This window comes from Giraffa tippelskirchi, chromosome 8 (genome assembly GCF_054371585.1).
Source record: "Giraffa tippelskirchi isolate mGirTip1 chromosome 8, T2T-mGirTip1v1.2.pri, whole genome shotgun sequence".
Lineage (NCBI taxonomy): Eukaryota > Metazoa > Chordata > Mammalia > Artiodactyla > Giraffidae > Giraffa > Giraffa tippelskirchi.
In genome coordinates, this window is record NC_137282.1 from 65142036 (window position 1) to 65163538 (window position 21503).

The window sequence follows — 21503 nt, forward strand, 5'->3', positions numbered from 1 at the left end:
CAGATCCAGATCGATGGAATAAAGTTGAGGGTCCAGAAACAAACCCCGGCATCCATGGTCAACTCGTCTCTGACACAGAAGGGGAGAATATCCAAATGGGAACAAGAAAGCCTCTTCAATCAATGTCCATGGGAAAACCAGACAGCTACATCTGAAGAACGCTATTGGTTTTGATCTCACACCACCTCAATATCGGGGAAAACCCTCACCCTAAAGGCTGATGTCATGAGATAGCTAGAAAGAAGCGTAGGTCAAAGGCTCCTTAACATCAGAGTCTCCTTGCCATTTGCTGGGCGGAGGTAGAAATGGGTCTCTTCAAGTAAGGGAAAGAGGGAAACGAAGTACACCAATGGGTTTCCATCCAATGGAACCTCTTCACAACAGAGAAGCTAAGCATTCACAAATGCAAAAGATAGGAAACGGAACATGAGAGACTCCTTGCAAGTGGTGTATCTGAGAAGGGGTTCATATGGAAAGAGACGAAGAATGCACAGCACTCAGATTCCAAGAAACACCACCACCACCCTTGACCCTTCCCCCATGACCAACTCCGACCTAAAGCCTTTCTCTCCCTCTAACCTATCCCTAAAACATAACCCTCATCTAATCATATACATGTGCATTCCTAGCATCCATCCATCCACACACGAGAGAGAAAGAGGAAGACACAGACTGAATCGAGAAAGGAAAAGAGAGGGACACAGCCAGAGAGAGACACGGAACCAAAGAGAGGAAAGGAGTCGATGGCCCAGACTTTTCATCACTCTGTCTCGAAGGTAGAAGCAATGACTGCGCCCATCCACCCCAGAAGGGGGAAAAGGACGGAAGGTTTGGAGAGGAAAAGACAAGAACCCAGGGATCCATTAGAAGCTCAGCCACCCGCAGAAGCCGAGCTGGGACACTTGAACAGAATCTCAATGCAAACAGAGGACCAGAAAGTTGGCTACTCTTTTCTATAAGAGAGGGAGACCTTCGAGTCTTCCTTTCGGTGCTCCAATTTGGATGCGGGGTCTCAAAACAGTCAGGAGGGGGAGTGCCTTTTCCTGGGTTCCACGGCGCATCCAGGCCTCGTTCTGCCCCATTCTGTGCTGTGTCAGCCCTGGATGGAGTCTTTCTTTCTGAAGTCTCAGCGCACAAGCTCCACGTGATATCGGCCCCAGGTGGAAAGGCATGGAGCTGCTCGTAGGCCGCCAGACCTAGGAAACAGATGGGAGAATGACCCCCTCTCTGCAGATGGAGAGACTGGGGAAACCCTGAGGGGCATATGCTTGTCCAGGGCCACACCACTTATGAGAAGAAGGAGCCTGGTCTGAGAGCAGCGGGGTCCTCGGAGCTCAGGCCCTGGCTGCACCCAGGCCTCCCCAGGGCTGTGGGCTGGGCTGTGTGGCTGTCACTGTGCCTGCACATGGCCTAAGGGGGGTGGTCGAGCAGTCAGAAACCCAGAGATTCCCTTGGGAAGTTTTGGGGAAGGGACCTCAGCACGAACCCCAGGAAATGATGTCACCTGCCGGCAACAGAACCCAACAGAACCCGCAACCCGGGTATCCAGGCCTCCAGAGCGGAGAGGAGCCCCCAGCCAGATCACTTGCTGCCAGGATGTTCTGCTGTTTGCCCCTGCCCAGAGCCCGGGGCCGCAGGAGAGCTCACAGGCAGTGTGCGTGGGCACCCTGTCGACGTTGGCTCAGGGCACCCCCGAGAGGCCTCTGGCCCTTTGCCCGGAGAAACAGAAAGGTAACACGGGGAGCCCCAGGCCGGGCCAGGCCACCTCTCCCATGCCACCCGGAAACACCGGGTCCTTTGCCTGTGTGTGTGGATGCGGGTTTCTCGGGGTGTGTCTCCCTCAAGGAAGCCCAGGCGGATGTGGGGTCAGAAGCCTGCGGACAAGTTGTGTCCACACCCCAGGGGAGAGCAGGCTGGGTGGGATGGGGAGAGTGCGGGCAGCGCCGGCCGCCCAGGCTGACCTCACACCCTCAGGTGGGTCTCTTTCCTCCCGGGTGGGGATGTGAGCAGACACACGTCTCTGACCCTTCTGGGAAGAGAAGTTCGAGCAGGCAGAAGCAGCGGCTCCACTGGCCGGGCCCAGCTCGGAAAACTCCCAGCACGGCTGGCTGACGGTCACTGTCGTTGCAGAGCTTCCCACGTGATGAGGCCGAGGACGGGGACACCCCGTCCACCTCCTGGAGGGAGGGGTCGGAGCACCACCCCCCCGCCCGTGAGGCCCAGTGCAGGCTCCAGGTGAGCGTGCCCACGGAGGCATCAGCCCCACCGGGGGCGAAGCGGAGGCGGGGAAGGCCTGCTGCCGAGACACCGCCCAGGATACACCCGGCGGCCCAGTCTGAGGCTGCCACGGAGCTCAGCACACCCGGCTCCGACCCAGAGTCCCGAGAACCCCGGTCTCTGAGGCAGCAGGAGGACCTGGAGCCCAGCACGCCAGAGCACAGAGGTGAGGACGCTGGGGCTGGTGCACGGGAGTGTGTGGGGAGGGGGTGCTGAGCTACACAGGGACGAGTCCCCGAAAGATGCTGCTGGGCCTGCAGCAAGCGCTGGCCTCACACCCCCACCCCCATCTTGCACACTTCAGTCCCAAAAGACATCCGACGCTGGGTATTCTTTGGGAATCTCTTGGAAGCTTTCTGTCCCGGGATACGCACATGCCAAGGCTGGCCTGTGGGTAAACTTTGCTTCTCCCCCAGCTCTAGCACTGGCCTCCAACTGGAACCAGGCTCCACTTCCCAGACCTGTCCCTACAGAGGTGGTGGCTCCAGGTGCAGGACCCAGGAATCCACCGAGGGCAGATGGAGAACCGAGACTTGCCCTCGCAGAGACACCAGGCCAGCTGGGTACTGGCCAGCACACCGGGCAGATCGGATCTCCGTGCCTGCAGGACCCCCAGCTCCAGGCACTGATGTCCCACCCCCTCAGCGAGAACCTCCACTTCCACGTGCACCTGTACCTGCTCGGGCTTTGGCAGGAGAACCCGAGGCAGAGGAGGAGTCACCGCCTCGGCAGGGAGAGCCTGCCCTGGCTCCCGCGCAACACCCAGACGCCGACGATGACTCACCCGCCCCTGCAGGAAGAACGAGCCCCCGCTCTGGACAGAGACCCAGAGCCCTTGCCGGAAACACCACGTCCAGGGCAGCGGTCGGCTCTGCAGCCTCCATCCCTGTCTGCTCACCGTGGACGCCGGCAACTCGTTCTGCCCCCAGGGGACATGGAGTTCCTTTCCCCTGAACTGCTTTGCATTTGGTTTGTTTCCACCTTTCTGGTGATGTTTTATTGTTTGTATGGTTTCGTGTATTTCTGTTGGTTAAGTTGGGATTAGTAAACTTTTTCATCATTGTTGCAATTTGGGAACACTGTTGTGTAACTCTGGTGATACTGTGTTACCATCACCACTTTGTAGTTGCAGACCCCTTCCATCTTTATGCCCCACCCGCCAACAAAGCCTGGATTCAAGGCAAGCACGCCCTGTTCATCCCTCCCCCCCGATCCTGAACACAATTTCATCTTTTCTTTCTGCATTCCTTCCTATATTCTTGGTGTCCCCAATCAATGCCTCTCAGTGAAATGACTGAAGGAGTTTTTTTCGGACTCTCCACCTACTGTAAGACTCCATTGGAGAGTTCTCATTTTTATGTCCTTTGAAGTAGCCTTTGATAGCTGAAAGGACGGTGTACGTCCTTTCAAGATATCATGTGCCAAACGAAGCCCTTTTGGCAAATGCCATCATTATCTCCAGGCAGGCATTGCTGTTTGAAGGGTGACATCTCAGCCAGAAGGCAGAGGCTGAGCTCCTCTTGTTGCACCAGCTCCCAAAAGAAGCCAAGAAAGGGAGCTGGAACAACAAACCACCCCAACGCCCAGGAAAGCGTTCTTCACGACAGAAGGCTAGAAAATGACCCAACAACCTTGTGGCCCAGAACCCCTCTAGAAAAATCACTGTTCCATAAAAACGAGAAACACATGGGAAGTTCCAAGGAGAGGCAATGCCCATGGCCAGTGTACTTTAGAGACGGCCTGACCGCTCCGGGGAAGACACGCACCGACGGAACCCCTTGGGAAACAGCAGTGATAGTCCTCACCGTCGTAAGGGTTTCCTCTGGGGACAACCTGCCCTGGGCACCACATGAGGGAGCAGACCGGCTTCTCTTCCTCTGCCCCCACACCATTCACTCATGAAGGCAGCTCAGGTGTTCTCATGCCCTGCCTGCCTGCCTGCCTGCCTGGCTCATCCGTGAGCTGTGCCCACCTCCAGGGCAGGACTCCACCTTCTCCTCTCTGTGTACCGTGAATCTGCACACAGTGGGCTTTCAGAACCTTAGGAGACTTGAGCCATTCCCACTCGAGCCAGAACCCTCCCCAGGAAGGAAAACAGCTGTGGAGTCATTTTGGCCCCAGCACTGGTTCCCAAACCCTGGCGGCTCCTACAGCCTCTACGGTGTGAAGAGGGAGGTCCCTTTTGACAGAGCTTTCCGGCTGTCAGATCTAAGCTGTTGTTTCACTGTCAGCTGTGTCTCTTCCGTTGCAGCCAGGTGGGCCACGCTGCTCCAAAGGAGCTCACAAGCTGAGTTGCAAGGGAGGAATTGAGAGGACAGGGATGGCTAAAACGTGCTGCAAACTGAGTGAGGGTCCCCACAATCCTCAGCAAAGGTCTGTGGCGTGCAAGTGGGGAGTAGAGGGCCCCCAAGTTCCAAAGGAAGGGAGGTACTTGGGAGCTAAAGCCCTTGGCTGCTGTGGTAGCAGCTGCAGATGGCAGCTCGTCCACAGTGCACTTCGAATGAGGTCATATGAGCGGGACTCGGGAAATGGCTCCGAAATCCAGAGAAAGGGGTCAGGGTATGTGGGAATCCGGCGGGGGTGGGGGGTGGATGAAGGAAGGTGTCCTTCCTCTCTCCAATGCAATTTGGTTTGGTGAGTCTCAAAGCTACCAGATGGCACTTCCCAAGTCAGGCCCCCGCAGGAATCAGGGTGGGCTGCGTGCCTCGGCCCCTGCCACAGGGACAAGCCACACCAGTGGCCTCCCTGAGCTCAAATGGCCGGATCTGGGGGTTCTGTCTGGGTGCACACCTCCTTGCTGTGGCCAAGTTCCCCCCTTCTCTGAGCACCAGCTTCATCCTCTCGAATGAGGACATCGATTGCTACCTTGGCACGTTACTCTCTTCATCCTGTGAAGACTCATTAGGCTTATCCTACAATTACTAGCTGGCCCGAAGAGATATCTCCTGAATCCAGATTAAGCGGGAGTCTCCCAGGCTCATCTGGCATGTCTTCCCTGAAGTCTGCCAAAACCCACACCCTTGCATTTCCAGGGACTCCCCTTAGCCAGCTGGGCAGAAAACCCAGCATGGTTCAAACAAGCTGACAGACAAGCGGGAGAGGACTCACGGGCAGACGGCCTCCCTCAGGTCTCGGGTGGAGCTCTGGGACCACAGCAGCAACGGGCCATCCCAGCCCCTGGGCTCAGCAGTGCCCTCATTCTCAGGCCGGCGGCTCTGCCCTGAGGGGAGCAGGAAGGTCACCAACTGCCGCAGGCGGACCTCAAGCCCCTCCCACTGCTGGAGCCTGACCTCCCCCGGCCCCACCCCTTCCCCTACCCCAGCAGGACGAGAGCTCGTCTTCCCCTGGCTTCCAACGTGAGGCCCGACCCTGGGCCCCGATTGGGCACTGCCCCAGTCCGGAGCCAATCACAGTGGCCAGGGAGGTGGAACGCACCGATTGGCCAGGGCCAGGTCATGTGACCATGCTCCCCAGGAAACTCAAATATTACCAAGATTCCCTAACAAACCAATGAACGAAATTATCCAGTAAAGGCAAACCGTACTTTTTAATGAGGCCAAAGTGACAGAAAAAAAAAAAAAGCTTCACAATGAACTGCTCAAGGAAGCTACTAAATAAACTTTCAGAAAAGTTAAGTAGTTTTTTTTTTTTTAATAGGGTGACGGAAAGCTATACCTTTCCCATCTATGTGAATTTAGGTTTAAACTAGATTTCCCTTGGCTATTATATAAGACAAAAAAACCCACATCACCCCCTTTCACTTCCCCCACCCCCAAAAAGGGTTTTAGTCTATTGAATTTTTGTGTCCTCAGTTGTGTCTGATTCACGGCAACTCACGAACTCTACACAGCCAGGCTCTTCCGTCCATGGAATTCAGGGCAATTTTTTTCTGTCACAGTAAATGCCCACCCTGGGTGATCCAAAGGCAAGGGCTCAGAGGCTCCTGAGAGACTAACTCCTTTCAGCTGAGCACAGAGCTGGCTCCTCACTGGGATGCCTGTGGCCTGGGGCTCCCAGAGGGGAGAGCAGCACTCGCCCCACCGTGTGGTCACTGCTGGAAGTGCAGGCTGCTCCTCACTCCCCCTTGACAGTGTCCCTGAGGGCAGAACAGTGTGAATCTACTCAAGGTGGAAACGCAAACTGCGATGCAACCAAACTTCCCACAAGGTCTCCAAAACCACTCAGGAACAGGGAATTGGAAACTGCAGGGCATGACATGAATGGAGATGGAGACTTGACACCTTACACCGAGTTCACTTCCAGTTATCCCTAGACAAAGTTTCCATGAAAACTTGTCACAAATCTAGAAGAACAATGAGCAGAAACCGGACACGTGCTTTGAGTCTTCACACACAAAACAAAAAGGCAGCCCACAAAACAACCCAGAGAATACAGTGGACTTTGCAAAATCAAAGATATCTACGGTGGGAAAGACCTCATTACAAAAGCAAAAGACAGGTCATACATCGCGAGACGAATGAGTGGAAACACAAAGCTTCTCAAGGATGTGTCTCCAAACAGACAAAGAACACCAACACGACAAGCCTGTGAAAACTAGGGAAAGGTCTGAAGGGACAGCAGACTGAGGAAGACACACACAGAGTATCCCGGATGATGTCCAGCACAGAGGGCCTGAAGAAACAACAGTCTAGTTGCACTCCCTCAGGCCTGTGTGACCCTGGATGAGGCCTCTGTTTCCCGGTGGCTCTGAGAGATGGACAGGGAGGAAGGGGAAGAGAAATCACTTGCATTTCTAATACTCACAGCAAAGTCTTCCAATGAGAAGGGAATTATCACCCCCACTGACAATGCCATTCACTGAAGTGATACCCACGAGTCCATCTAACCCAGAAGGGAAGGAAGGACCTGTTCTCACAAAACGGCGAGAGATGGAAGAAGGAAGATCAAGCCCACACCAATCGCTGCAAAGAGAAGCTGTGCTCAGGGCTTGAAAGAATTCCTATTGGGAAAATGATGTCACAGCCCCACAAGGCAATGCACAGCTTCGATGCTATTCCTCCCAAAATGCCAATGCATTTTGGCACCGAACAAAGAATTGCAACAGGGGTTTCGGAAACAGAAAAGAGCCTAAATTGTCAATACAATCCGACGAAAAAGCCCCGATACGGACATCCAAGGTTGTGTGAAAGGAAATTAGACGAGCAAACTAGGATCCTCAGGAGAGTATCAGAGAAGGCGATGGCGACCCACTCCAGTACTCTTGCCTGGAAAGTGCCCTGGACAGAGGAGCCTGGTAGGCTGCAGGCCATGGGGTCGCGCAGAGTCAGACACGACTGAAGTGACTTAGCCGCAGCGGCAGCAGCAGGACAGTATGCTATTGGGAATACAACAACACACACAGATCCAGATCGATGGAATAAAGTTGAGGGTCCAGAAACAAACCCCGGCATCCATGGTCAACTCGTCTCTGACACAGAAGGGGAGAATATCCAAATGGGAACAAGAAAGCCTCTTCAATCAATGTCCATGGGAAAACCAGACAGCTACATCTGAAGAACGCTATTGGTTTTGATCTCACACCACCTCAATATCGGGGAAAACCCTCACCCTAAAGGCTGATGTCATGAGATAGCTAGAAAGAAGCGTAGGTCAAAGGCTCCTTAACATCAGAGTCTCCTTGCCATTTGCTGGGCGGAGGTAGAAATGGGTCTCTTCAAGTAAGGGAAAGAGGGAAACGAAGTACACCAATGGGTTTCCATCCAATGGAACCTCTTCACAACAGAGAAGCTAAGCATTCACAAATGCAAAAGATAGGAAACGGAACATGAGAGACTCCTTGCAAGTGGTGTATCTGAGAAGGGGTTCATATGGAAAGAGACGAAGAATGCACAGCACTCAGATTCCAAGAAACACCACCACCACCCTTGACCCTTCCCCCATGACCAACTCCGACCTAAAGCCTTTCTCTCCCTCTAACCTATCCCTAAAACATAACCCTCATCTAATCATATACATGTGCATTCCTAGCATCCATCCATCCACACACGAGAGAGAAAGAGGAAGACACAGACTGAATCGAGAAAGGAAAAGAGAGGGACACAGCCAGAGAGAGACACGGAACCAAAGAGAGGAAAGGAGTCGATGGCCCAGACTTTTCATCACTCTGTCTCGAAGGTAGAAGCAATGACTGCGCCCATCCACCCCAGAAGGGGGAAAAGGACGGAAGGTTTGGAGAGGAAAAGACAAGAACCCAGGGATCCATTAGAAGCTCAGCCACCCGCAGAAGCCGAGCTGGGACACTTGAACAGAATCTCAATGCAAACAGAGGACCAGAAAGTTGGCTACTCTTTTCTATAAGAGAGGGAGACCTTCGAGTCTTCCTTTCGGTGCTCCAATTTGGATGCGGGGTCTCAAAACAGTCAGGAGGGGGAGTGCCTTTTCCTGGGTTCCACGGCGCATCCAGGCCTCGTTCTGCCCCATTCTGTGCTGTGTCAGCCCTGGATGGAGTCTTTCTTTCTGAAGTCTCAGCGCACAAGCTCCACGTGATATCGGCCCCAGGTGGAAAGGCATGGAGCTGCTCGTAGGCCGCCAGACCTAGGAAACAGATGGGAGAATGACCCCCTCTCTGCAGATGGAGAGACTGGGGAAACCCTGAGGGGCATATGCTTGTCCAGGGCCACACCACTTATGAGAAGAAGGAGCCTGGTCTGAGAGCAGCGGGGTCCTCGGAGCTCAGGCCCTGGCTGCACCCAGGCCTCCCCAGGGCTGTGGGCTGGGCTGTGTGGCTGTCACTGTGCCTGCACATGGCCTAAGGGGGGTGGTCGAGCAGTCAGAAACCCAGAGATTCCCTTGGGAAGTTTTGGGGAAGGGACCTCAGCACGAACCCCAGGAAATGATGTCACCTGCCGGCAACAGAACCCAACAGAACCCGCAACCCGGGTATCCAGGCCTCCAGAGCGGAGAGGAGCCCCCAGCCAGATCACTTGCTGCCAGGATGTTCTGCTGTTTGCCCCTGCCCAGAGCCCGGGGCTGCAGGAGAGCTCACAGGCAGTGTGCGTGGGCACCCTGTCGACGTTGGCTCAGGGCACCCCCGAGAGGCCTCTGGCCCTTTGCCCGGAGAAACAGAAAGGTAACACGGGGAGCCCCAGGCCGGGCCAGGCCACCTCTCCCATGCCACCCGGAAACACCGGGTCCTTTGCCTGTGTGTGTGGATGCGGGTTTCTCGGGGTGTGTCTCCCTCAAGGAAGCCCAGGCGGATGTGGGGTCAGAAGCCTGCGGACAAGTTGTGTCCACACCCCAGGGGAGAGCAGGCTGGGTGGGATGGGGAGAGTGCGGGCAGCGCCGGCCGCCCAGGCTGACCTCACACCCTCAGGTGGGTCTCTTTCCTCCCGGGTGGGGATGTGAGCAGACACACGTCTCTGACCCTTCTGGGAAGAGAAGTTCGAGCAGGCAGAAGCAGCGGCTCCACTGGCCGGGCCCAGCTCGGAAAACTCCCAGCACGGCTGGCTGACGGTCACTGTCGTTGCAGAGCTTCCCACGTGATGAGGCCGAGGACGGGGACACCCCGTCCACCTCCTGGAGGGAGGGGTCGGAGCACCACCCCCCCGCCCGTGAGGCCCAGTGCAGGCTCCAGGTGAGCGTGCCCACGGAGGCATCAGCCCCACCGGGGGCGAAGCGGAGGCGGGGAAGGCCTGCTGCCGAGACACCGCCCAGGATACACCCGGCGGCCCAGTCTGAGGCTGCCACGGAGCTCAGCACACCCGGCTCCGACCCAGAGTCCCGAGAACCCCGGTCTCTGAGGCAGCAGGAGGACCTGGAGCCCAGCACGCCAGAGCACAGAGGTGAGGACGCTGGGGCTGGTGCACGGGAGTGTGTGGGGAGGGGGTGCTGAGCTACACAGGGACGAGTCCCCGAAAGATGCTGCTGGGCCTGCAGCAAGCGCTGGCCTCACACCCCCACCCCCATCTTGCACACTTCAGTCCCAAAAGACATCCGACGCTGGGTATTCTTTGGGAATCTCTTGGAAGCTTTCTGTCCCGGGATACGCACATGCCAAGGCTGGCCTGTGGGTAAACTTTGCTTCTCCCCCAGCTCTAGCACTGGCCTCCAACTGGAACCAGGCTCCACTTCCCAGACCTGTCCCTACAGAGGTGGTGGCTCCAGGTGCAGGACCCAGGAATCCACCGAGGGCAGATGGAGAACCGAGACTTGCCCTCGCAGAGACACCAGGCCAGCTGGGTACTGGCCAGCACACCGGGCAGATCGGATCTCCGTGCCTGCAGGACCCCCAGCTCCAGGCACTGATGTCCCACCCCCTCAGCGAGAACCTCCACTTCCACGTGCACCTGTACCTGCTCGGGCTTTGGCAGGAGAACCCGAGGCAGAGGAGGAGTCACCGCCTCGGCAGGGAGAGCCTGCCCTGGCTCCCGCGCAACACCCAGACGCCGACGATGACTCACCCGCCCCTGCAGGAAGAACGAGCCCCCGCTCTGGACAGAGACCCAGAGCCCTTGCCGGAAACACCACGTCCAGGGCAGCGGTCGGCTCTGCAGCCTCCATCCCTGTCTGCTCACCGTGGACGCCGGCAACTCGTTCTGCCCCCAGGGGACATGGAGTTCCTTTCCCCTGAACTGCTTTGCATTTGGTTTGTTTCCACCTTTCTGGTGATGTTTTATTGTTTGTATGGTTTCGTGTATTTCTGTTGGTTAAGTTGGGATTAGTAAACTTTTTCATCATTGTTGCAATTTGGGAACACTGTTGTGTAACTCTGGTGATACTGTGTTACCATCACCACTTTGTAGTTGCAGACCCCTTCCATCTTTATGCCCCACCCGCCAACAAAGCCTGGATTCAAGGCAAGCACGCCCTGTTCATCCCTCCCCCCCGATCCTGAACACAATTTCATCTTTTCTTTCTGCATTCCTTCCTATATTCTTGGTGTCCCCAATCAATGCCTCTCAGTGAAATGACTGAAGGAGTTTTTTTCGGACTCTCCACCTACTGTAAGACTCCATTGGAGAGTTCTCATTTTTATGTCCTTTGAAGTAGCCTTTGATAGCTGAAAGGACGGTGTACGTCCTTTCAAGATATCATGTGCCAAACGAAGCCCTTTTGGCAAATGCCATCATTATCTCCAGGCAGGCATTGCTGTTTGAAGGGTGACATCTCAGCCAGAAGGCAGAGGCTGAGCTCCTCTTGTTGCACCAGCTCCCAAAAGAAGCCAAGAAAGGGAGCTGGAACAACAAACCACCCCAACGCCCAGGAAAGCGTTCTTCACGACAGAAGGCTAGAAAATGACCCAACAACCTTGTGGCCCAGAACCCCTCTAGAAAAATCACTGTTCCATAAAAAAGAGAAACACATGGGAAGTTCCAAGGAGAGGCAATGCCCATGGCCAGTGTACTTTAGAGACGGCCTGACCGCTCCGGGGAAGACACGCACCGACGGAACCCCTTGGGAAACAGCAGTGATAGTCCTCACCGTCGTAAGGGTTTCCTCTGGGGACAACCTGCCCTGGGCACCACATGAGGGAGCAGACCGGCTTCTCTTCCTCTGCCCCCACACCATTCACTCATGAAGGCAGCTCAGGTGTTCTCATGCCCTGCCTGCCTGCCTGCCTGCCTGGCTCATCCGTGAGCTGTGCCCACCTCCAGGGCAGGACTCCACCTTCTCCTCTCTGTGTACCGTGAATCTGCACACAGTGGGCTTTCAGAACCTTAGGAGACTTGAGCCATTCCCACTCGAGCCAGAACCCTCCCCAGGAAGGAAAACAGCTGTGGAGTCATTTTGGCCCCAGCACTGGTTCCCAAACCCTGTCGGCTCCTACAGCCTCTACGGTGTGAAGAGGGAGGTCCCTTTTGACAGAGCTTTCCGGCTGTCAGATCTAAGCTGTTGTTTCACTGTCAGCTGTGTCTCTTCCGTTGCAGCCAGGTGGGCCACGCTGCTCCAAAGGAGCTCACAAGCTGAGTTGCAAGGGAGGAATTGGGAGGACAGGGATGGCTACAACGTGCTGCAAACTGAGTGAGGGTCGCCACAACCCTCAGCAAAGGTCTGTGGCGTGCAAGTGGGGAGTAGAGGGCCCCCAAGTTCCAAAGGAAGGGAGGTACTCGGGAGCTAAAGCCCTTGGCTGCTGTGGTAGCAGCTGCAGATGGCAGCTCGTCCACAGTGCACTTCGAATGAGGTCATATGAGCGGGACTCGGGAAATGGCTCCGAAATCCAGAGAAAGGGGTCAGGGTATGTGGGAATCCGGCGGGGGTGGGGGGTGGATGAAGGAAGGTGTCCTTCCTCTCTCCAGTGCAATTTGGTTTGGTGAGTCTCAAAGCTACCAGATGGCACTTCCCAAGTCAGGCCCCCGCAGGAATCAGGGTGGGCTGCGTGCCTCGGCCCCTGCCACAGGGACAAGCCACACCAGTGGCCTCCCTGAGCTCAAATGGCCGGATCTGGGGGTTCTGTCTGGGTGCACACCTCCTTGCTGTGGCCAAGTTCCCCCCTTCTCTGAGCACCAGCTTCATCCTCTCGAATGAGGACATCGATTGCTACCTTGGCACGTTACTCTCTTCATCCTGTGAAGACTCATTAGGCTTATCCTACAATTACTAGCTGGCCCGAAGAGATATCTCCTGAATCCAGATTAAGCGGGAGTCTCCCAGGCTCATCTGGCATGTCTTCCCTGAAGTCTGCCAAAACCCACACCCTTGCATTTCCAGGGACTCCCCTTAGCCAGCTGGGCAGAAAACCCAGCATGGTTCAAACAAGCTGACAGACAAGCGGGAGAGGACTCACGGGCAGACGGCCTCCCTCAGGTCTCGGGTGGAGCTCTGGGACCACAGCAGCAACGGGCCATCCCAGCCCCTGGGCTCAGCAGTGCCCTCATTCTCAGGCCGGCGGCTCTGCCCTGAGGGGAGCAGGAAGGTCACCAACTGCCGCAGGCGGACCTCAAGCCCCTCCCACTGCTGGAGCCTGACCTCCCCCGGCCCCACCCCTTCCCCTACCCCAGCAGGACGAGAGCTCGTCTTCCCCTGGCTTCCAACGTGAGGCCCGACCCTGGGCCCCGATTGGGCACTGCCCCAGTCCGGAGCCAATCACAGTGGCCAGGGAGGTGGAACGCACCGATTGGCCAGGGCCAGGTCATGTGACCATGCTCCCCAGGAAACTCAAATATTACCAAGATTCCCTAACAAACCAATGAACGAAATTATCCAGTAAAGGCAAACCGTACTTTTTAATGAGGCCAAAGTGACAGAAAAAAAAAAAAAAAAGCTTCACAATGAACTGCTCAAGGAAGCTACTAAATAAACTTTCAGAAAAGTTAAGTAGTATTTTTTTTTTTTTAATAGGGTGACGGAGAGCTATACCTTTCCCATCTATGTGAATTTAGGTTTAAACTAGATTTCCCTTGGCTATTATATAAGACAAAAAAGCCCACATCACCCCCTTTCACTTCCCCCACCCCCAAAAAGGGTTTTAGTCTATTGAATTTTTGTGTCCTCAGTTGTGTCTGATTCACGGCAACTCACGAACTCTACACAGCCAGGCTCTTCCGTCCATGGAATTCAGGGCAATTTTTTTCTGTCACAGTAAATGCCCACCCTGGGTGATCCAAAGGCAAGGGCTCAGAGGATCCTGAGAGACTAACTCCTTTCAGCTGAGCACAAAGCTGGCTCCTCACTGGGATGCCTGTGGCCTGGGGCTCCCAGAGGGGAGAGCAGCACTCGCCCCACCGTGTGGTCACTGCTGGAAGTGCAGGCTGCTCCTCACTCCCCCTTGACAGTGTCCCTGAGGGCAGAACAGTGTGAATCTACTCAAGATGGAAACGCAAACTCCGATGCAACCGAACTTCCCACAAGGTCTCCAAAACCACTCAGGAAGAGGGAATTGGAAACTGCAGGGCATGACATGAATGCAGATGGAGACTTGACACTTTACATCGAGTTCACTTCCAGTTATCCCTAGACAAAGTTTCCATGAAAACTTGTCACAAATCTAGAAGAACAATGAGCAGAAACCGGACACGTGCTTTGAGTCTTCACACACAAAACAAAAAGGCAGCCCACAAAACAACCCAGAGAATACAGTGGACTTTGCAAAATCAAAGATATCTACTGTGGGAAAGACCTCATGACAAAAGCAAAAGACAGGTCATACATCGCGAGATGAATGAGTGGAAACACAAAGCTTCTCAAGGATGTGTCTCCAAACAGACAAAGAACACCAACACAACAAGCCTGTGAAAACTAGGGAAAGGTCTGAAGGGACACCAGACTGAGGAAGACACACACAGAGTATCCCGGATGATGTCCAGCACAGAGGGCCTGAAGAAACAACAGTCTAGTTGCACTCCCTCGGGCCTGTGTGACCCTGGATGAGGCCTCTGTTTCCCGGTGGCTCTGAGAGATGGACAGGGAGGAAGGGGAAGAGAAATCACTTGCATTTCTAATACTCACAGCAAAGTCTTCCAATGAGAAGGGAATTATCACCCCCACTGACAATGCCATTCACTGAAGTGATACCCACGAGTCCATCTAACCCAGAAGGGAAGGAAGGACCTGTTCTCACAAAACGGCGAGAGATGGAAGAAGGAAGATCAAGCCCACACCAATCGCTGCAAAGAGAAGCTGTGCTCAGGGCTTGAAAGAATTCCTATTGGGAAAATGATGTCACAGCCCCACAAGGCAATCCACAGCTTCGATGCTATTCCTCCCAAAATGCCAATGCATTTTGGCACCGAACAAAGAATTGCAACAGGGGTTTCGGAAACAGAAAAGAGCCTAAATTGTCAATACAATCCGACGAAAAAGCCCCGATACGGACATCCAAGGTTGTGTGAAAGGAAATTAGACGAGCAAACTAGGATCCTCAGGAGAGTATCGGAGAAGGCGATGGCGACCCACTCCAGTACTCTTGCCTGGAAAGTGCCCTGGACAGAGGAGCCTGGTAGGCTGCAGGCCATGGGGTCGCGCAGAGTCAGACACGACTGAAGTGACTTAGCCGCAGCGGCAGCAGCAGGACAGTATGCTATTGGGAATACAACAACACACACAGATCCAGATCGATGGAATCAAGTTGAGGGTCCAGAAACAAACCCCGGCATCCATGGTCAACTCGTCTCTGACACAGAAGGGGAGAATATCCAAATGGGAACAAGAAAGCCTCTTCAATCAATGTCCATGGGAAAACCAGACAGCTACATCTGAAGAACGCTATTGGTTTTGATCTCACACCACCTCAATATCGGGGAAAACCCTCACCCTAAAGGCTGATGTCATGAGATAGCTAGAAAGAAGCGTAGGTCAAAGGCTCCTTAACATCAGAGTCTCCTTGCCATTTGCTGGGCGGAGGTAGAAATGGGTCTCTTCAAGTAAGGGAAAGAGGGAAACGAAGTACACCAATGGGTTTCCATCCAATGGAACCTCTTCACAACAGAGAAGCTAAGCATTCACAAATGCAAAAGATAGGAAACGGAACATGAGAGACTCCTTGCAAGTGGTGTATCTGAGAAGGGGTTCATATGGAAAGAGACGAAGAATGCACAGCACTCAGATTCCAAGAAACACCACCACCACCCTTGACCCTTCCCCCATGACCAACTCCGACCTAAAGCCTTTCTCTCCCTCTAACCTATCCCTAAAACATAACCCTCATCTAATCATATACATGTGCATTCCTAGCATCCATCCATCCACACACGAGAGAGAAAGAGGAAGACACAGACTGAATCGAGAAAGGAAAAGAGAGGGACACAGCCAGAGAGAGACACGGAACCAAAGAGAGGAAAGGAGTCGATGGCCCAGACTTTTCATCACTCTGTCTCGAAGGTAGAAGCAATGACAGCGCCCATCCACCCCAGAAGGGGGAAAAGGACGGAAGGTTTGGAGAGGAAAAGACAAGAACCCAGGGATCCATTAGAAGCTCAGCCACCCGCAGAAGCCGAGCTGGGACACTTGAACAGAATCTCAATGCAAACAGAGGACCAGAAAGTTGGCTACTCTTTTCTATAAGAGAGGGAGACCTTCGAGTCTTCCTTTCGGTGCTCCAACTTGGATGCGGGGTCTCAAAACAGTCAGGAGGGGGAGTGCCTTTTCCTGGGTTCCACGGCGCATCCAGGCCTCGTTCTGCCCCATTCTGTGCTGTGTCAGCCCTGGATGGAGTCTTTCTTTCTGAAGTCTCAGCGCACAAGCTCCACGTGATATCGGCCCCAGGTGGAAAGGCATGGAGCTGCTCGTAGGCCGCCAGACCTAGGAAACAGATGGGAGAATGACCCCCTCTCTGCAGATGGAGAGACTGGGGAAACCCTGAGGGGCATATGCTTGTCCAGGGCCACACCACTTATGAGAAGAAGGAGCCTGGTCTGAGAGCAGCGGGGTCCTCGGAGCTCAGGCCCTGGCTGCACCCAGGCCTCCCCAGGGCTGTGGGCTGGGCTGTGTGGCTGTCACTGTGCCTGCACATGGCCTAAGGGGGGTGGTCGAGCAGTCAGAAACCCAGAGATTCCCTTGGGAAGTTTTGGGGAAGGGACCTCAGCACGAACCCCAGGAAATGATGTCACCTGCCGGCAACAGAACCCAACAGAACCCGCAACCCGGGTATCCAGGCCTCCAGAGCGGAGAGGAGCCCCCAGCCAGATCACTTGCTGCCAGGATGTTCTGCTGTTTGCCCCTGCCCAGAGCCCGGGGCCGCAGGAGAGCTCACAGGCAGTGTGCGTGGGCACCCTGTCGACGTTGGCTCAGGGCACCCCCGAGAGGCCTCTGGCCCTTTGCCCGGAGAAACAGAAAGGTAACACGGGGAGCCCCAGGCCGGGCCAGGCCACCTCTCCCATGCCACCCGGAAACACCGGGTCCTTTGCCTGTGTGTGTGGATGCGGGTTTCTCGGGGTGTGTCTCCCTCAAGGAAGCCCAGGCGGATGTGGGGTCAGAAGCCTGCGGACAAGTTGTGTCCACACCCCAGGGGAGAGCAGGCTGGGTGGGATGGGGAGAGTGCGGGCAGCGCCGGCCGCCCAGGCTGACCTCACACCCTCAGGTGGGTCTCTTTCCTCCCGGGTGGGGATGTGAGCAGACACACGTCTCTGACCCTTCTGGGAAGAGAAGTTCGAGCAGGCAGAAGCAGCGGCTCCACTGGCCGGGCCCAGCTCGGAAAACTCCCAGCACGGCTGGCTGACGGTCACTGTCGTTGCAGAGCTTCCCACGTGATGAGGCCGAGGACGGGGACACCCCGTCCACCTCCTGGAGGGAGGGGTCGGAGCACCACCCCCCCGCCCGTGAGGCCCAGTGCAGGCTCCAGGTGAGCGTGCCCACGGAGGCATCAGCCCCACCGGGGGCGAAGCGGAGGCGGGGAAGGCCTGCTGCCGAGACACCGCCCAGGATACACCCGGCGGCCCAGTCTGAGGCTGCCACGGAGCTCAGCACACCCGGCTCCGACCCAGAGTCCCGAGAACCCCGGCCTCTGAGGCAGCAGGAGGACCTGGAGCCCAGCACGCCAGAGCACAGAGGTGAGGACGCTGGGGCTGGTGCACGGGAGTGTGTGGGGAGGGGGTGCTGAGCTACACAGGGACGAGTCCCCGAAAGATGCTGCTGGGCCTGCAGCAAGCGCTGGCCTCACACCCCCACCCCCATCTTGCACACTTCAGTCCCAAAAGACATCCGACGCTGGGTATTCTTTGGGAATCTCTTGGAAGCTTTCTGTCCCGGGATACGCACATGCCAAGGCTGGCCTGTGGGTAAACTTTGCTTCTCCCCCAGCTCTAGCACTGGCCTCCAACTGGAACCAGGCTCCACTTCCCAGACCTGTCCCTACAGAGGTGGTGGCTCCAGGTGCAGGACCCAGGAATCCACCGAGGGCAGATGGAGAACCGAGACTTGCCCTCGCAGAGACACCAGGCCAGCTGGGTACTGGCCAGCACACCGGGCAGATCGGATCTCCGTGCCTGCAGGACCCCCAGCTCCAGGCACTGATGTCCCACCCCCTCAGTGAGAACCTCCACCTCCACGTGCACCTGTACCTGCTCGGGCTTTGGCAGGAGAACCCGAGGCAGAGGAGGAGTCACCGCCTCGGCAGGGAGAGCCTGCCCTGGCTCCCGCGCAACACCCAGACGCCGACGATGACTCACCCGCCCCTGCAGGAAGAACGAGCCCCCGCTCTGGACAGAGACCCAGAGCCCTTGCCGGAAACACCACGTCCAGGACAGCGGTCGGCTCTGCAGCCTCCATCCCTGTCTGCTCACCGTGGACGCCGGCAACTCGTTCTGCCCCCAGGGGACATGGAGTTCCTTTCCCCTGAACTGCTTTGCATTTGGTTTGTTTCCACCTTTCTGGTGATGTTTTATTGTTTGTATGGTTTCGTGTATTTCTGTTGGTTAAGTTGGGATTAGTAAACTTTTTCATCATTGTTGCAATTTGGGAACACTGTTGTGTAACTCTGGTGATACTGTGTTACCATCACCACTTTGTAGTTGCAGACCCCTTCCATCTTTATGCCCCACCCGCAAACAAAGCCTGGATTCAAGGCAAGCACGCCCTGTTCATCCCTCCCCCCGATCCTGAACACAATTTCATCTTTTCTTTCGGCATTCCTTCCTATATTCTTGGTGTCCCCAATCAATGACTCTCAGTGAAATGACTGAAGGAGTTTTTTTCGGACTCTCCACCTACTGTAAGACTCCATTGGAGAGTTCTCATTTTTATGTCCTTTGAAGTAGCCTTTGATAGCTGAAAGGACGGTGTACGTCCTTTCAAGATATCATGTGCCAAACGAAGCCCTTTTGGCAAATGCCATCATTATCTCCAGGCAGGCATTGCTGTTTGAAGGGTGACATCTCAGCCAGAAGGCAGAGGCTGAGCTCCTCTTGTTGCACCAGCTCCCAAAAGAAGCCAAGAAAGGGAGCTGGAACAACAAACCACCCCAACGCCCAGGAAAGCGTTCTTCACGACAGAAGGCTAGAAAATGACCCAACAACCTTGTGGCCCAGAACCCCTCTAGAAAAATCACTGTTCCATAAAAACGAGAAACACATGGGAAGTTCCAAGGAGAGGCAATGCCCATGGCCAGTGTACTTTAGAGACGGCCTGACCGCTCCGGGGAAGACACGCACCGACGGAACCCCTTGGGAAACAGCAGTGATAGTCCTCACCGTCGTAAGGGTTTCCTCTGGGGACAACCTGCCCTGGGCACCACATGAGGGAGCAGACCGGCTTCTCTTCCTCTGCCCCCACACCATTCACTCATGAAGGCAGCTCAGGTGTTCTCATGCCCTGCCTGCCTGCCTGCCTGCCTGGCTCATCCGTGAGCTGTGCCCACCTCCAGGGCAGGACTCCACCTTCTCCTCTCTGTGTACCGTGAATCTGCACACAGTGGGCTTTCAGAACCTTAGGAGACTTGAGCCATTCCCACTCGAGCCAGAACCCTCCCCAGGAAGGAAAACAGCTGTGGAGTCATTTTGGCCCCAGCACTGGTTCCCAAACCCTGTCGGCTCCTACAGCCTCTACGGTGTGAAGAGGGAGGTCCCTTTTGACAGAGCTTTCCGGCTGTCAGATCTAAGCTGTTGTTTCACTGTCAGCTGTGTCTCTTCCGTTGCAGCCAGGTGGGCCACGCTGCTCCAAAGGAGCTCACAAGCTGAGTTGCAAGGGAGGAATTGGGAGGACAGGGATGGCTACAACGTGCTGCAAACTGAGTGAGGGTCCCCACAACCCTCAGCAAAGGTCTGTGGCGTGCAAGTGGGGAGTAGAGGGCCCCCAAGTTCCAAAGGAAGGGAGGTACTCGGGAGCTAAAGCCCTTGGCTGCTGTGGTAGCAGCTGCAGATGGCAGCTCGTCCACAGTGCACTTCGAATGAGGTCATATGAGCGGGACTCGGGAAATGGCTCCGAAATCCAGAGAAAGGGGTCAGGGTATGTGGGAATCCGGCGGGGGTGGGGGGTGGATGAAGGAAGGTGTCCTTCCTCTCTCCAGTGCAATTTGGTTTGGTGAGTCTCAAAGCTACCAGATGGCACTTCCCAAGTCAGGCCCCCGCAGGAATCAGGGTGGGCTGCGTGCCTCGGCCCCTGCCACAGGGACAAGCCACACCAGTGGCCTCCCTGAGCTCAAATGGCCGGATCTGGGGGTTCTGTCTGGGTGCACACCTCCTTGCTGTGGCCAAGTTCCCCCCTTCTCTGAGCACCAGCTTCATCCTCTCGAATGAGGACATCGATTGCTACCTTGGCACGTTACTCTCTTCATCCTGTGAAGACTCATTAGGCTTATCCTACAATTACTAGCTGGCCCGAAGAGATATCTCCTGAATCCAGATTAAGCGGGAGTCTCCCAGGCTCATCTGGCATGTCTTCCCTGAAGTCTGCCAAAACCCACACCCTTGCATTTCCAGGGACTCCCCTTAGGCAGCTGGGCAGAAAACCCAGCATGGTTCAAACAAGCTGACAGACAAGCGGGAGAGGACTCACGGGCAGACGGCCTCCCTCAGGTCTCGGGTGGAGCTCTGGGACCACAGCAGCAACGGGCCATCCCAGCCCCTGGGCTCAGCAGTGCCCTCATTCTCAGGCCGGCGGCTCTGCCCTGAGGGGAGCAGGAAGGTCACCAACTGCCGCAGGCGGACCTCAAGCCCCTCCCACTGCTGGAGCCTGACCTCCCCCGGCCCCACCCCTTCCCCTACCCCAGCAGGACGAGAGCTCGTCTTCCCCTGGCTTCCAACGTGAGGCCCGACCCTGGGCCCCGATTGGGCACTGCCCCAGTCCGGAGCCAATCACAGTGGCCAGGGAGGTGGAACGCACCGATTGGCCAGGGCCAGGTCATGTGACCATGCTCCCCAGGAAACTCAAATATTACCAAGATTCCCTAACAAACCAATGAACGAAATTATCCAGTAAAGGCAAACCGTACTTTTTAATGAGGCCAAAGTGACAGAAAAAAAAAAAAAAAAGCTTCACAATGAACTGCTCAAGGAAGCTACTAAATAAACTTTCAGAAAAGTTAAGTAGTATTTTTTTTTTTTAATAGGGTGACGGAGAGCTATACCTTTCCCATCTATGTGAATTTAGGTTTAAACTAGATTTCCCTTGGCTATTATATAAGACAAAAAAGCCCACATCACCCCCTTTCACTTCCCCCACCCCCAAAAAGGGTTTTAGTCTATTGAATTTTTGTGTCCTCAGTTGTGTCTGATTCACGGCAACTCACGAACTCTACACAGCCAGGCTCTTCCGTCCATGGAATTCAGGGCAATTTTTTTCTGTCACAGTAAATGCCCACCCTGGGTGATCCAAAGGCAAGGGCTCAGAGGATCCTG

At 55.3% G+C, this 21503-nt stretch overlaps 1 long non-coding RNA gene across 1 annotated transcript in view; it reads right to left on the bottom strand.

Annotated features, from left to right (window-relative positions):
* LOC145517952 (uncharacterized) overlaps positions 1-21503 on the bottom strand; it is a 76179-nt gene that overhangs the window by 9473 nt on the left and 45203 nt on the right. Inside the window, exons 13-18 of the long non-coding RNA XR_014062438.1 lie at positions 20662-20773; positions 16248-16473; positions 13022-13133; positions 8607-8832; positions 5386-5497; positions 971-1196 (exon numbers count right to left, since the gene is read on the bottom strand). This is a non-coding gene — a long non-coding RNA (uncharacterized LOC145517952). The remainder of the gene's footprint in view (positions 1-970; positions 1197-5385; positions 5498-8606; positions 8833-13021; positions 13134-16247; positions 16474-20661; positions 20774-21503) is intronic.